Source organism: Nyctereutes procyonoides, unplaced genomic scaffold, assembly GCF_905146905.1.
Source record: "Nyctereutes procyonoides isolate TBG_1078 unplaced genomic scaffold, NYPRO_anot_genome, whole genome shotgun sequence".
Lineage (NCBI taxonomy): Eukaryota > Metazoa > Chordata > Mammalia > Carnivora > Canidae > Nyctereutes > Nyctereutes procyonoides.
The window spans coordinates 23,305,620-23,319,873 of NW_026575145.1; positions in this window are offsets into that span (position 1 = coordinate 23,305,620).

Consider the following 14,254-nt stretch of genomic DNA (forward strand, 5'->3'; position numbering starts at 1 on the left):
AGGGCTATCATTTTTATGAAATCTCTTCTGAATGAATGATTCTTTCCTCTGTAGCCCTCATAATTTTTTTATATCTCATTTGATTTTTATTGAATTTTATAGTTGTCTTTCATTTGTTGCTCATTGAATAAAAAAATTTCTTTACTTGTCAATTGACAGATGAATGGATATAGAAGATGTGATATATATATATATATATATATATATATATATATATATATATACAATGGACTACTTACTACTCAACCATCAAAAAGAATGAAATCTTACCATTTGCAATGACAGATGGAACTAGACGTATTACTCTAAGTGAAATAAATCAATCAGAGAAGAGCAATTATTCTCTGATCTCACTCATATGTGGAATTTAGGAAATGAAACAGGATTGTAGGGAAAGAGAGGAAAAAATAGGACAAAATCAGAGAGAGAGACAAACTATACGGGACTCCTAATCATAGGAAACAAACTGAGGGTTGCTGGAGGGGAGGTGGGTGGGAGGATGGGGTAACTGGGTGATGAACATTAAGGAAGGCATGTGATATAATGAGCACTGGGTATTATATAAGTTTGATAAATCACTGACCTGTACCTCTGAAACTAATAATACACTATATGTTGATTCATTGAATTTAAATAAAAACAAATTTATTAATTTATATTTTATACAGTCCTTAGAACAAGTTTCCTGAAATAATAAGCTTCAATAAACATTTCCTGAATGAGTGAGTAACACCTCAAATGTCTGAGGGATGGATGTGGTGGTGTTTGATACAGAAGAAGCTGAGGACATTTATGTAGTACTTCCTAGGGGACAGCAAACTTGCAGAGACATATGTCAAGTAGTCTTAAATTGACCTATGTGAAGAGAGTTTACTTTTTCTTCAGGAGAAAGTGGAAGTGTCTCCCCACATTCTTTAAAGTAACACTCTCCATCTTTGAGACATTCTAGACTTTGAGCTAGTAAATAGAGCTCTGGGTGGGTCTTCCAAAATGCTCCTAGCAGCAAAACTCCCCAAATCTTAAAAAGGTTTCTCTTTAAAAGTCAGCATCCCCTAGAGGTGCCTGGCATGGCTCCCATGTATGATCTCAGGGTTGTGAGTTCAAGCCCTACATTGGATGTAGAGATTACTTAAATCTTTAGGGGCACCTGGGTGGCTCAGTTAGTTAAGCATCTGCCTTTGGCTCAGATCATGACCTCGGATCAAGCCTCAAGTCAGGCTTCATGCTCCACAAGGAGTCTGCTTCTCTCTGCCTCTCCTCCTCCCACTTGTGCTTTCCCTATCTCTCTCTAAAAAAAAAAAAAAAAAAAAAAAAAAAAAAATCTTTTTAAAAATTAAAAAAACAAATAAATAAAAATTTAAAAAATTAAAAATCTTCAAAAAAAAGGTCAACATTTCTCGAAGTTTCCTTCCTTAAAAATTGCCAGCTACAGCCTATATGCTTGATGAATGAAGGGGAGACTTTCGTGGCAGCCTGAGAGTCTGGACATGCCTCACTGTCTATCTAGACCATTTACTATTTTAAAAGTCAGTTATGCAATGCCCAGTGGGAAAGTCTGTGGATGCCCTGGAGGTTTGTCTTGCTATGCTGGAATTACATGGTCTCTGGACAGTTCCGGTTTGTTTAGAAGGAGGGTGAAATCTTCTCCTTTGGAGGAAAAGCATTAAAAGTTTTACAAAGGGCACCTGGGTGGCTCAGTCGGGTAAGTGTCTGCCTTTGGCTCGGGTCATGACCTCAGGGTTCTGGGATTAAGCCCCACTTAGGGCTCCTTGTTTAGCAGGGAGCCTGCTTCTCCTTCTCCCTCTACCTGCATCTCCCCCAGCTTGTGCTCTTCTCTTTGTCAAATAAATGAAAAAATATATTTATATATTAAAAAATATATATTTTTAAAAAGGTTCACCCAAACTCAATACCATCTGGAGCTTTGGTACCAAGGGCCAGTTACCTAGTGTACGAGGTGGGATAAGCAAAGTTCCTCAATGTGAGTGTGCAACTGAATGAATAAACATTGGTTTGCCTGGCTTTAACCTGAATGGCTAAAGTTATACCGTGTGTATGTTTGATGTGCCAATCTTATAAATGAATATAAAAACAAAGTGCATGGTATGGGAGGGTTGAAGAAGCCACTGCTGTCCTGCCATCCTCTATAGTGCCAAGGTGGAGATTACCCCACAGGCCCAGGTCAGGTATCTAGCAGCCCTCTGGGGAGTCCAAATCAGGCCACGCCAAGTACACTACTCACAGGATTGCAGAAGATACCTGGTTCTCATGGGTATTTCTTGAGGTTGCAGTATTGTCTATGGCTCTAATACTACAATGCTGTTGGTGTGAGATCTTCATCTCTCATGTATTTGATGGCGTTCTCTAAGAACATCTATTTTTTTCCCAAAGCATCCTGAATGGTCAGTTTTCATTCCCTGGGTAGGAGAATGGTTTCCTTGAACTTTATCTTTCAGGTCACAGGATCTGAGGAGCACAGAATGTTGAAATCTTCCATTTTCAGCAAGCCCATCCTGGGGGAAGCCTTGGAAAAATAATTATCATTTGATGCATTCTTCCTTCAGCCTCCTCTTGGACTAACAGGGGTGATTTTGACTGGTAGAGACTTAAATTACATCCTCACATTGGCCCAGTCTCTATGAGATGATATTTCTTCTGTGGACAACGGGGCTCTAGGGAAGAGTGGGTGAACTATTCCTGGAACAAACACATCTCTTTGTGGAGGTGACATCAGAGTTGACAGATTTGGGTTGCATGTTTGTTTTCCTAAGGGATCTAGTTTTCTCCAAAGTTTTATGGAGCTTGGGATCCCCAGATAACTAGTATAATGAGTCTCACTCAGCCTCTTCCCAGCTCTCTTGGCTGTTACTTACCATGCTTTGCAAACAAAAGTTTCTGTTGTTTGTTAAGATCAGGAATAGCCATTATTTTCAGCAAAGTAATATATCTAATTATGTCTCTGAAATTGGGAGCTCCTGTCTAATATTAAGCAGTCTTATTGTTATGGGGATGTAAGGAGTCAACAGAAGTAATATAGAACCTTGGTTAATCCTATCCTGACTCCTACCTTACTGGGGCTGGGAGATGGTGGAGATGGGGTCCTGGGGTGAGAGGAGGAACAACAAGGAAGGAAATGAAAATGTTACAATTAAAAATTTTCCCAGCTTTATTGAGGTGTAATAAATTGGTATATATTTGAAGTGTACAATGTGATGATTTGATCTGCCATACAGTGTGAAATGATTACTATAATGAGGTTAATTAATATGTCCATCACCTCACAGAATTACCATTTGTGTGTTGATAACACTTAAGATTTTACCACATTGCGATACACAAGTGTATCAAATCAGTATGTTGTACATATTAAACTTGCACAATGTTACAATGTGTCAATTATATATATATATTTAAAGATTTTATTTATTTATTCATGAGAGACACACACAGAGAGAGAGGCAAAGACACATGCAGATGGAGAAGCAGGCTCCATGCAGGGAGCCTGACGTGGGACTCGATCCCAGGACTCCAGAATCATACCCTGGGCTGAAGGCAGCACTAAACTGCTGAGCCACCCGGGCTACCCATATGTCAATTATATTTGAATAAAAACTTTTCAGTTTGGGGAAGGATGATTTATTCTTTTTTTTTTTTTTAAGATTTTACTTATTTATTCATGAGAGACACGGAGACAGAGGCAGAGACACAGGCAGAGGGAGAAGCAGGCTCCATGCAGGAGCCTGACGTTGGACTGGATCCCAGGTCTCCAGGATCACACACTGGCTGAAGGCGGCGCTAAACCACTGAGCCACCCAGGCTGCCCCCTTTTTTTTTTTATTTAATTTTTAAAATTTTTTTGTTTATTTATTTTGTTTATTCTTTTAGCATATTTTGAGTGTACAATGTAGTATTGTACTAGGGACACCGTGCTGTACAGTATATCCCCAGAACTTATTCATCTTATGGTTAGAAGTTTGTACCCTTTGACCAATATCTCCCCGTTTCCTCCACTCCCCAGTCCCTGGTAACCACCATTCTGCTCTGTTTCTGTGAATTTGACTTTTTATTTGTTTGTTTAGATTCAACATATAAATGATACTATATAATATTTGTCTTTGTCTGGGTTTTTCATTTAGCATAATGTCCTCCAATTTCATCCATGTTGTCGTGAATGGCAGGATTTCCTTCTTTTTTATGGTTGAATTGTATTCCATGGTATATATACCACATCTTTATCCATTCATCCATTGATGGACACTTGAATTGTTTCCATATCTTAGCTATTGTGAGTAATGCTACAATGAACATGGGAATACAGATATCTCTTTGAGACATTGATTTTATTTCCTTTTAGATATATACTCCAAAGTGGGGGGCTGCTGGATCATATGGCGGTTCTATTTTTAACTTTTTTTTTAACTTTTTTTAAAATTTTTATTTATTTATGATACAGAGAGAGAGAGAGAGGCAGAGACACAGGCAGAGGGAGAAGCAGGCTCCATGCACCGGGAGCCCGATGTGGGACTTGATCCCGGGTCTCCAGGATCGCGCCCTGGGCCAAAGGCAGGCGCTAAACCACTGCGCCACCCAGGGATCCCCCTATTTTTAACTTTTAAAGGAATTTCTATACAGTTTTCTTTTTCCTGTTTTAAAAGTATTTATTTATTTATTTATTTATTTATTTATTTATTTATTTTTATTTGTTTATTTGTTTATTTATCAGAGAGAGAGAGAGAGAGAGAGAGATTACAAGCAGGAGAAGCAGCAGAGGGAGAGGAGGTAGGCTCCCTGTGGATCAAGGAGCCGGATGTAGGGCTTAGCCCAGGATCCTAAGCTCATGACCTGAGCTGAAGGCAGACACTTAACTGACTGAGCCACTCAGATGCTCCTGGGTTCCGTTTTGTTAACATCCTCACCAAACTTGTTATTTCTTGTTTTTTCTATAAGAGCCATTCTAACAGGTATGAAGTGATATCTCATTATGATTTTGATTTGCATTTTCCTGATGATTAGTGATGTTGAGCACATTTTTATATACCTGTTGTCCATTTGTATATCTTCTTTGGAAGAAATGTCTACTCAGATTTTTTGCCCATTTTTAATGTGCTTATTTGATTTGTTGCTATTGAGTTGATTTTTCATGAGCCCAGGTATTTCTCTTGAACTCCAGCATCATTTATCAAACTATCAACTGAAGATCTCAACTTGGATACCTTAAGGCAAGTGAGTTAAAAGCAACTGGAGGAATACACCAGAGGCCAATAAAAGTGATACTTGTTGCAGGTTGTAGTTTGGGGTCGATAATGCTAGGGTTGACAGCACAATTCATGACCATTTATCTTTTTATATACTAAAAAAAATGAACCAAGTGAATTTTTTAAAGTAAATGATTGGTGAATGGAAAAAATGTAAATGAATCAACTACTCTCCCCATTCTACTTCTGCCCAAACTTGCCATTATCGTGTATTCTTATTGATGTGAAATGGTATCATCATTTCCTTGGTCACCCAAGCCAGTATTTAGAGAGGTATCTTAGACTCTTCCCTCTCCTTTACCCTCTTAACCCAACTTGTGGAATTTTGCCCCCAAGATATCTTGTAAATGAATTTCCTTTCTCTTTTCATTCCTATTGACATTGCCTTCACATGGGCTCTTTTATCTGGATTTTAATGCCTTTCTTACTTTAGTTCTTCATTTTGTACTACAGTGATCTTTTAAAAACACAAAAGAGATTATAATATTTTCCAGCTTAAGATCATTCGATGTATGAGCGTTGGGTATTATGCTATACGTTGGCAAATTGAACTTAAATAAAATTTTAAAAAATAATGAAATGTCTCTAGATAGCCTTCAGAGTAAAATGCAAGCTTCCCTGTACAGCACCTTTTTTTAAAAAAAGATTTTATTTATTTATTCATGAGACACACACACAGAGAGAGAGAGAGAGAGAGAGAGAGAGAGAGAGGCAGAGACACAGGCAGAGGGAGAAGCAGGCTCCATGCAGGGAGCCCAACGTGGGACTCAATCCCAGGTCTCCAGGATCAGGCCCTGGGCTGAAGGTGGCGCTAAACCGCTGAGCCACCTGGGCTGCCCATGTACAGCAGCACCCTTTTGATCTTGGGTCTACCTAATGCTCCACTCTCTTCTCCCATTCTTAAATAACACAAACTACCTGCCCTTTTGAAAATAATCTTGTTCTTTTTGGCTTCTGTGCCTTTGTATATGATCTCTTCCTACTTGAAATACCTTCCCAACATTGGTAAAAATCAAATCCAGTTTTCCATGGGGAAACTTTTCTGAGTAGTTCCTCCTTCCCCATGCCCAACCACATTCCTCTCATCTATAAATATAAATTCTGATATTGCACAAAATGCAGTATTATCACTGTTGGGTTTTCTCTCTGTATTTCCTGATTAGGTGTGAGTCGGGACAAATCCTGATATTAGGCACTGAATTGTGTTTTGCTTTGTATATCCAGCATCTAACACAGTACCCATGGAGAATTATCCCATTTTTCAAATCTTATTTATTATGTCTTATGTGTATTTCTTATCCCTCTCAGCTACCTTATTCCTCCCATTTCCATAGGAGACTAGGAAAGAAATGTTATTGCAGAAGGCAGAGTAAAGCCTTTTCAAGTTTAAGACTTGGGGCCTAAGAAAAGCCTGATGAGTCCATGCATGGCTTCTTACTTCCTGAGATTCTGCACCATAGGGGAGAGAGGAGACTGCTGGTGAAGAAAGGATAGCTCAGAGCTCGCTGGTCTGTGGGAAGGCATGTTGTACTCTGCCCTCTCAAGCCCAGGCCGGGTCCAAGAGGGGTGACGGAAGAACCCTGTAAAGGGTTGTGGGTCTGCTAACAGACAGCACTTGCAACTTGCTTTCTGGGAAGGGTTTTGGGTAATGGTAATACCACAGAGAACAATCTGTGTAAGATTTCTAAGCAGGTGGGACTGTCTAGAGCATCAAAAAGTTTCACACATTCAGAGACATGCAGAAATAGAGTAATAAGTCTAGTGTGCCTGAGGGAGAGCTGCTCAACTCTCAAGAGCCTCACTGCTGGGAATGAGGAGTGATATGTCAGCTACCTGTGGACTGACCTGGGGCAGGATGGGAGGGTCCAGAGGACAAATGGGCAGAAAGCTGGATGCTCCTTGCTTCCTTTTATCTTCCTCAATACTCAACACAACACTGAAGTACGCTTGTGAGAGAATCCAGAATTGACTGAGATTTAATTTCCACTATCAGGTTAATGGGGCATCTAGGGAAATCAAGTTGAGTTTTAAAAATTGAATTTGGTGCTCTCATGAATTTGCAAACTAAGATTAATATTTGCTTTACCTGGCATCACAGTGTTATAAATCAGTTAATTAAATATGTATGTAAAACATTCAAAGGAGTAGAATATATCAAAATGCTCTAAGTAAACTTTGGAATCTAAATATAATTTAGATTATTAATTCTTTCTCAGAGAAAGGGTTAGTGACTCACTAAGGGTTAGTGACTCTTGGTCTATTAACTCTGTGGAGGAGTGAAAAGATCTTTGACTTTAGGGTCAGATACATCTGAATGTAGTAGATACCAGTTCTGCAGTCTGCTGGCTGGTGACTCTTATTCTCTGAGTTTTATTTTCCTCGTAGGAAATAGGTGCTCAGTAGGTATTAGTTTCCTCCCTTTCCTTCCTTACTTTTAAAGATTTATTTATTTATTTTATTGAGGAGAGGGGCAGAGGGAGAAGGAAAGAGAGAATCCCAAGCAGACTCCTCACTGAACATGGAGCCCGACAAATAAGTTGACCACTTTGTTTTTCAATTTGTCTGTTTGTTATATCTACAACCCTCGAATAATATGCTTATACTGCTGTTTTTTTATTTATCCATTTTAAGCAACATTATTTAATTCCTTCTGTGAAAGGTGAATAGTTTTGATCCCTTATAGTAACCCTCTCCCTTCTCAAATGTCTACTCACAATTTTTTTCTTAGTTTTAGTTCTTCTATACTTTTACATCTTTAATTGATATAAATCTCTATTTTTTTGACTCATTGTCTCTGGACAGCATTTCTAGGCTTTCCAGGAAGAGGAGGAAATCTTCATTCTCCCCTTTTCCCACCTCTCCAAGATCCCTTTGATGATGAGCTTTAGTGACATTTGTTGAGACTTGCTTTGTGATTTTATCAGGGATCAATTTTTGTAAATGATCTATGTGTGTTTAAAGGAATATACATTCTTGGGGTGCCTGGATGGCTCAGTCTATTAAGCATCTGCCTTTTAAAAAATAAATAGGTAGGGCAGCCCGGGTGGCTCAGTGGTTTAGCGCCTGCCTTCAGCCCAGGGTGTGATCCTGGAGACCTGGGATCAAGTCCCACATCAGGCTTCCTGCATGGAGCCTGCTTCTCCCTCTGCCTGTGTCTCTGTCTCTCTTTCTCTCTGTGTCTCTTATGAATAAATAAATAAAATCTTTAAAAAAATAAATAGGTTATAGCTGATTTGTTTTATATGAGTGTCCATCTTGGGGATCTCTGTCCTTTAAACTAGGGGACATAATCTGTTATATTTATTGTAATTTTTATGTACTTGGATCTATTTCTATTGAACTGTCTTTTTAAAGTTTATTTATTTATTTTAAGTAATCTCTACACCTAACATGGGGCTCGAACGCAGGACTCTGAGATCAAGAGTGGCATACTTTTCTGATTGAGCCAGCCAGGTGCCCCTCTAATAAACTGTTTTGTGCTTTACATTTACTATACTTTCCCTCCCCCCTCGCACTGTATTTTCTTCCTCCCTTTCTTGTCTTCTATTGGATTGACCCAATTATTTATTGTTCATTTCTAACCCTCATTTTTCCATTGTTATTTTGGAAGTTAAATATTTTATTTCTGTGCTTTTGTCCATTACTTTACATTTTTAACATGTACTTTTTGCTTAACAAAATCTTAAGTTAATCAATACCTTTCTTTTTTTTTTTCTAAACAATACAAGAGGGGATCCCTGGGTGGCTCAGCGGTTTCACGCCTGCCTTTGACCCAGGGCACGATCCTGCAGTCCCAGGATCGAGTCCCACATCGGGCTCCCTGCATGGAGCCTGCTTCTCCCTCTGCCTGTGTCTCTGCCTCTCTCTCTCTCTATGTCTATCATAAATAAAAAAAATAAATAAATCTTAAACAATACAAGAACATTAACACAGATCAACCTCTCCCTTATCTTCTGTGTCATTATCAACCTCCTGTCTTTCATGTCATTTTGTTTTAAGTAATACCTACCAAATTAACTGTAATAATTATTGCTTCTTATAGTTAATATTTGTTAGATTTACCCATGTTTTTTACCGAATTGTTTGTTTACTGTGACTGCTTGCATCTCTTTTCTTACTTCTACATGTAGTTTTCTTTTTTCAGAAGTAAATCCTTTAGGAGATCTTTTATAAGAATTGAAAGTGATAAATTCTCAGTCTTGACATGAAGATACCTTTATTTCACTCTTTTTTTAAAAAAATTATTTATTTATTCATGAGAGACACAGAAAGAGAGAGAGGCAGAGACACAGGCAGAGGGAGAAACAGGCTCTATGCAGGGAACCTGATATGGGACTCCATCCTGGGACTCCAGGATCATGCCCTGGGCAGAAGGCAGGCGCTAAACTGCTGAGACACCCAGGGATCCCCTATTTCACTCTTTAATGAATATTTTCCTAGCTATAGAGTCAAAAGTTGGCAATTATTTTCTCTTGCCTTCAAACAATTTTTTTTTTTTTTTTTTTTTTTTTTTTTATTTATTTATGATAGTCACACACACAGAGAGAGAGAGAGGCAGAGACACAGGCAGAGGGAGAAGCAGGCTCCATGCACCGGGAGCCCGACGTGGGACTCGATCCGGGTCTCCAGGATCGCGCCCCGGGCCAAAGGCAGGCGCCAAACCGCTGCACCACCCAGGGATCCCCTCAAACAATTTTTTTAATTTAAATTCATTTTAGTTAACATATACTGTATTATTATTTTCAGAGGTAGAATTTAGTAGTTCATCAGTTGCATACAATACCCAGTGCTCATTACTTCAAGTGCCCTTCTATTGCTCATTATTCAGTTACCCCAACCCCCCACCTCCTGTCCAGCAATCCTGTTTGTTCCCTATAGTTAAGAGTCTCTTATGGTTTGCCTCCCTCTCTGTTTTTGTCTTATTTTATTTTTCCTTCCCTTACCCTAGCTCTTGGCCTTTTGAGCCATTATTTCTCATTGTCTCATTTGTCTCATTTGTTGGGATTTCTGCTCGCTGTTAAATTAATATCCTTTTATCTTTTATCTCTGGTGCTTCTTATTTTTATTTATTATTTTTACATTTGTTTTATTTAAGTTTGATTTACCGACATATAGTATAACACCTGGTGTTCATCCCATCAACTGCCCTCTTCCGTGCCCATCACCCACTTACCCCATCCTCCTCCCACCTCCTCTTCCACAACCTTTCATTTGTTCTTTTTTTTTTTTAATTTTTATTTATTTATGATAGTCACAGAGAGAGAGAGAGAGAGAGAGAGATAGAGGCAGAGACACAGGCAGAGGGAGAAGCAGGCTCCATGCACCGGGAGCCCGACGTGGGATTCGATCCCGGATCTCCAGGATCGCGCCCTGGGCCAAAGGCAGGCGCTAAACCGCTGCACCACCCAGGGATCCCAACAACCTTTCATTTGTTTGCCAGAGTTAGGAGTCTCTCATGGTTTGTCTCCCTCTGTAATTTTTCTCACTCAGTTCCTCTCCTTTCCGTTATAATGCCTTTCACTATTTCTTACATTCCGCATATGAGTGAAACCATATGATGATTGTCCTTTTCTGATTGATTTACTTCACTCAGCATAATACCCTCCAGTTCCATTCACATCGAAGCAAATGGTGGGTACTCATACTTTCTGATGGCTGAGTAATATTCCATTGTATATATAGATCACATCTTCTTTATCCATTCATCTTTCGATGGACACCGAGGCTCCTTCCAATAGTTTGGCTATTGTGGACATTGTTGCTATAAACATTGAGGTGTGGGTGACCTGGCTTTTCACTGCATCTGTATCTTTTGGGGTAAATCCCCAGTAGTGCAATTGCTGGGTTGTAGGGTAGCTCTATTTTTAACTCTTTAAGGAACTTCCACACTGTTTTCCAGAGTGGCTGCACCAGTTCACATTCCCATCAACAGTGCAAGAGGGTCCCCTTTCTCCACATCCTCTCCAACATTTGTTGTCTCCTGTCTTGTTAATTTTCACCATTCTCACTAGTATGAGGTGGTATCTCAATGTGGTTTTGATTTGTATTTCCCTGAGGGCAAGTGATGAGGAGCATTTCCTCATGTGCTTGTTGGCCATGTCTACGTCTTCTTTTGAGAAATATCTGCTCATGTCTTCAGCCCGTTTCATGACTGGATTGTTTGTTTCTTGGGTGTTGAGTTTAATAAGTTCTTTATAGATCTTGGATACTAACCCTTTATCTGATAGGTCATTTGCAATTATCTTCTGCCATTCTGTAGGTTGTCTTTTAGTTTTGTTGACTGTTCCTTCTGCTGTGCAGAAGCTTTTTACCTTGATGAAGTCCCAATAGTTCATTTTTGCTTTTGTTTCCCTTGCCTTCATAGATGTGTCTTGCAAGAAGTTACTGTGTCCAAGTTCAAAAAGGCTGTTGCCTGTGTTATCCTCTAGAATTTTGATGGATTCTTGTCTCACATTTAGATCTTTCAACCATTTTGAATTTATTGTTGTGTGTGGTGTAAGAGAATGGTCTGGGTTTCATTCTTCTGCACGTGGCTGCCCAAGCTTCCCAGCATGATTTATTGAATAGATTGTCTTTTTTTTCAGTGGATATCCTTTCCTGCTTTGTTGAATATTATTTGACCATAGATTTGAGGCCCACTTCTGGGTTCTCTATTCTGTTCCATTGATCTATGTGTCTGTTTTTGTGCTGGTACCACACTGTCTTGATGATCACAGCTTTGTAATACAGCTTGAAATCCAGTATTGTGATGCCCCTGGCTCTGGTTTTCTTTTTCAATATCCCCCTGGCTATTTGGGGTCTTTTCTGATTCCATAAAAATCTAAAGATTATTTTTTCCAACTCCATAAAGAAAGTCCATGGTATTTTTTTCCCCAAAGATTTTATTCATCTATTCATGAGAGACAGAGAGGAGAGAGAGAGAGAGAGAGAGAGAGAGAGAGAGAGAGAGAGAGAAACACAGGCAGAGGGAGAAGCAGGCTCCATGCAAGGAGTCCAATGCAGGACCCGATCCCAGGACCCCAGCATCATGCCCCAGGGTGAAAGGCAGGTGCTAAACCACCAAGCCACCCAGGGATCCCCAGTCCATGGTATTTTGATAGGGATTGCATTGAATGTGTACATTGCCCTGGGAAGCATAGATATTTTCACAATATATATTCCTCCAATCCATGAGCATGGAATATTTTTCCATCTCTTTGTGTCTTCCTCAATTGCTTTCAGAAGTGTTCTGTAGTTTTTAGGGTATAGATCCTTTACTTCTTTGGTTAGGTTTATTCCTAGGTATCTTATGCTTTTGGGTGTAATTGTACATGGAATTAATTCCTTAATTTCTCTTTCTTCAGTCTCATTGTTTGTGTATAGAAATGCCACTGATTTCTGGACATTGATTTTGTATCCTGCCACACTACTGAATTGCTGTATGAGTTCTAGCAATCTTGGGTGGAGTCTTTTGGGTTTTCTAGGTTCAGTATCATGTCATCTGCGAAGAGGGAGAGTTTGACTTCTTCTTTGCCAAGTTGAATGCCTTTTATTTCTTTTTGTTGCCTGATTGCTGAGGCTAGGACTTCTAGTACTATATTGAATAGCAGTGGTTAGAGTGGACATCCCTGTTGTGTTCCTGATGTTAGGAGAAAGGCTCTCAGTGTTTCCCCATTGAGAATGATATTTGCTGTGGGTTTTTCATAAATGGCTTTTAAGATATTGAGAAATGTTCTCTCTATCCCTACACTCTGAAGAGTTTTGATCAGGAATGGATGCTGTATTTTGTCAAATGCTTTCTCTGCATCTATTAAGAGGATCATATTGTTCTTGTTTTTTCTCCTGTTGATGTGATCTATCACGTTGATTGTTTTACAAGTGTTGAACCAGCCTTGCATCCCAGGTATAAATCCACTTGGTCATGGTGGATAATAATCCTCTTAAGGTACTGTTGGATCCTATTGGCTAGTATCTTGGTGAAAATTTTTGCATCCATGGTCATCAGGGAAAGTGGTCTATAATTCTCCTTTCTGGTCAGTTTTTGTCTGGTTTTGGAATCAAGGTAATGCTGGTCTCATAAAACGAGTTTGGCAGTATTCCCTCCCTTTCTATCCTTCGAAACAGCTTCAATAGAGTAATTATTATTTCTTCTTTATTTTTTTAAAAATTATTTATTTATTTATTTATTTATTTACTTATTTATTTTATTTTATTTTATTTTATTTTTTTCTTTAAATGTTTGATAGAATTTCCCTGGGAAGCCATCTGCCCTGGACTTTTTTTTTTTACCAAAAACAAAGAAGAAGGAAAAAGAAAAAAGAGAGAGAAAAGTAAAGAAAAGAGAGAGAAAAAGGGGGAGATGGTAGTGGTGAAGAAATTGTAGTGGAGAGAGAATGTAGTCTACCTGAGGGGTCCTAGAGGGTGATCCTCTTGGTTCTGAGTGTATTGTGTTCTGTATGTTAGAAGATGCTCAACCACACATTTATATAAACCAGCAATACTTGTAGAAAGCCCCAACACTGACCACAGAAACATAAGATAAACAGGGGGCAGAATGGGAAGGAAGAGAGAATATAATATCACAGAATGAACCATCACGGTATTCTACTTGGTTTTGAATGTATTTTGGTCGTGTGTTAGAAGGTACTAACTTCCACATTGTAAAACAAAATGAGGCAGAAAAAAACAAAACCCAAAAAACAAGTATCCATATCTCATATATCTACCAAATTTAAATTGAATATGTTGAAATGAATCCAGATGTGAAAAATACATCTAAGACATGTAATTCAAGAAATTTGAAAGTCATAAAGGAAAAAAACTAACAATGAAGGTTGGTAAAATACTGTAGTTAAGGTGGGAAAAGTGAAAAAATATTGGAAATTTTTAGTCTGATATAAAAATGAGTTGTAATGGAAAAAGAAAAAAAAGGACCCTCTAGTTCTCTATACTATTTTCCCTCGGTCCTGGAGCTTTCCAGTGCTGCTTGTTCAGTAACCTTGCTTTTCCCTTGTACTTCC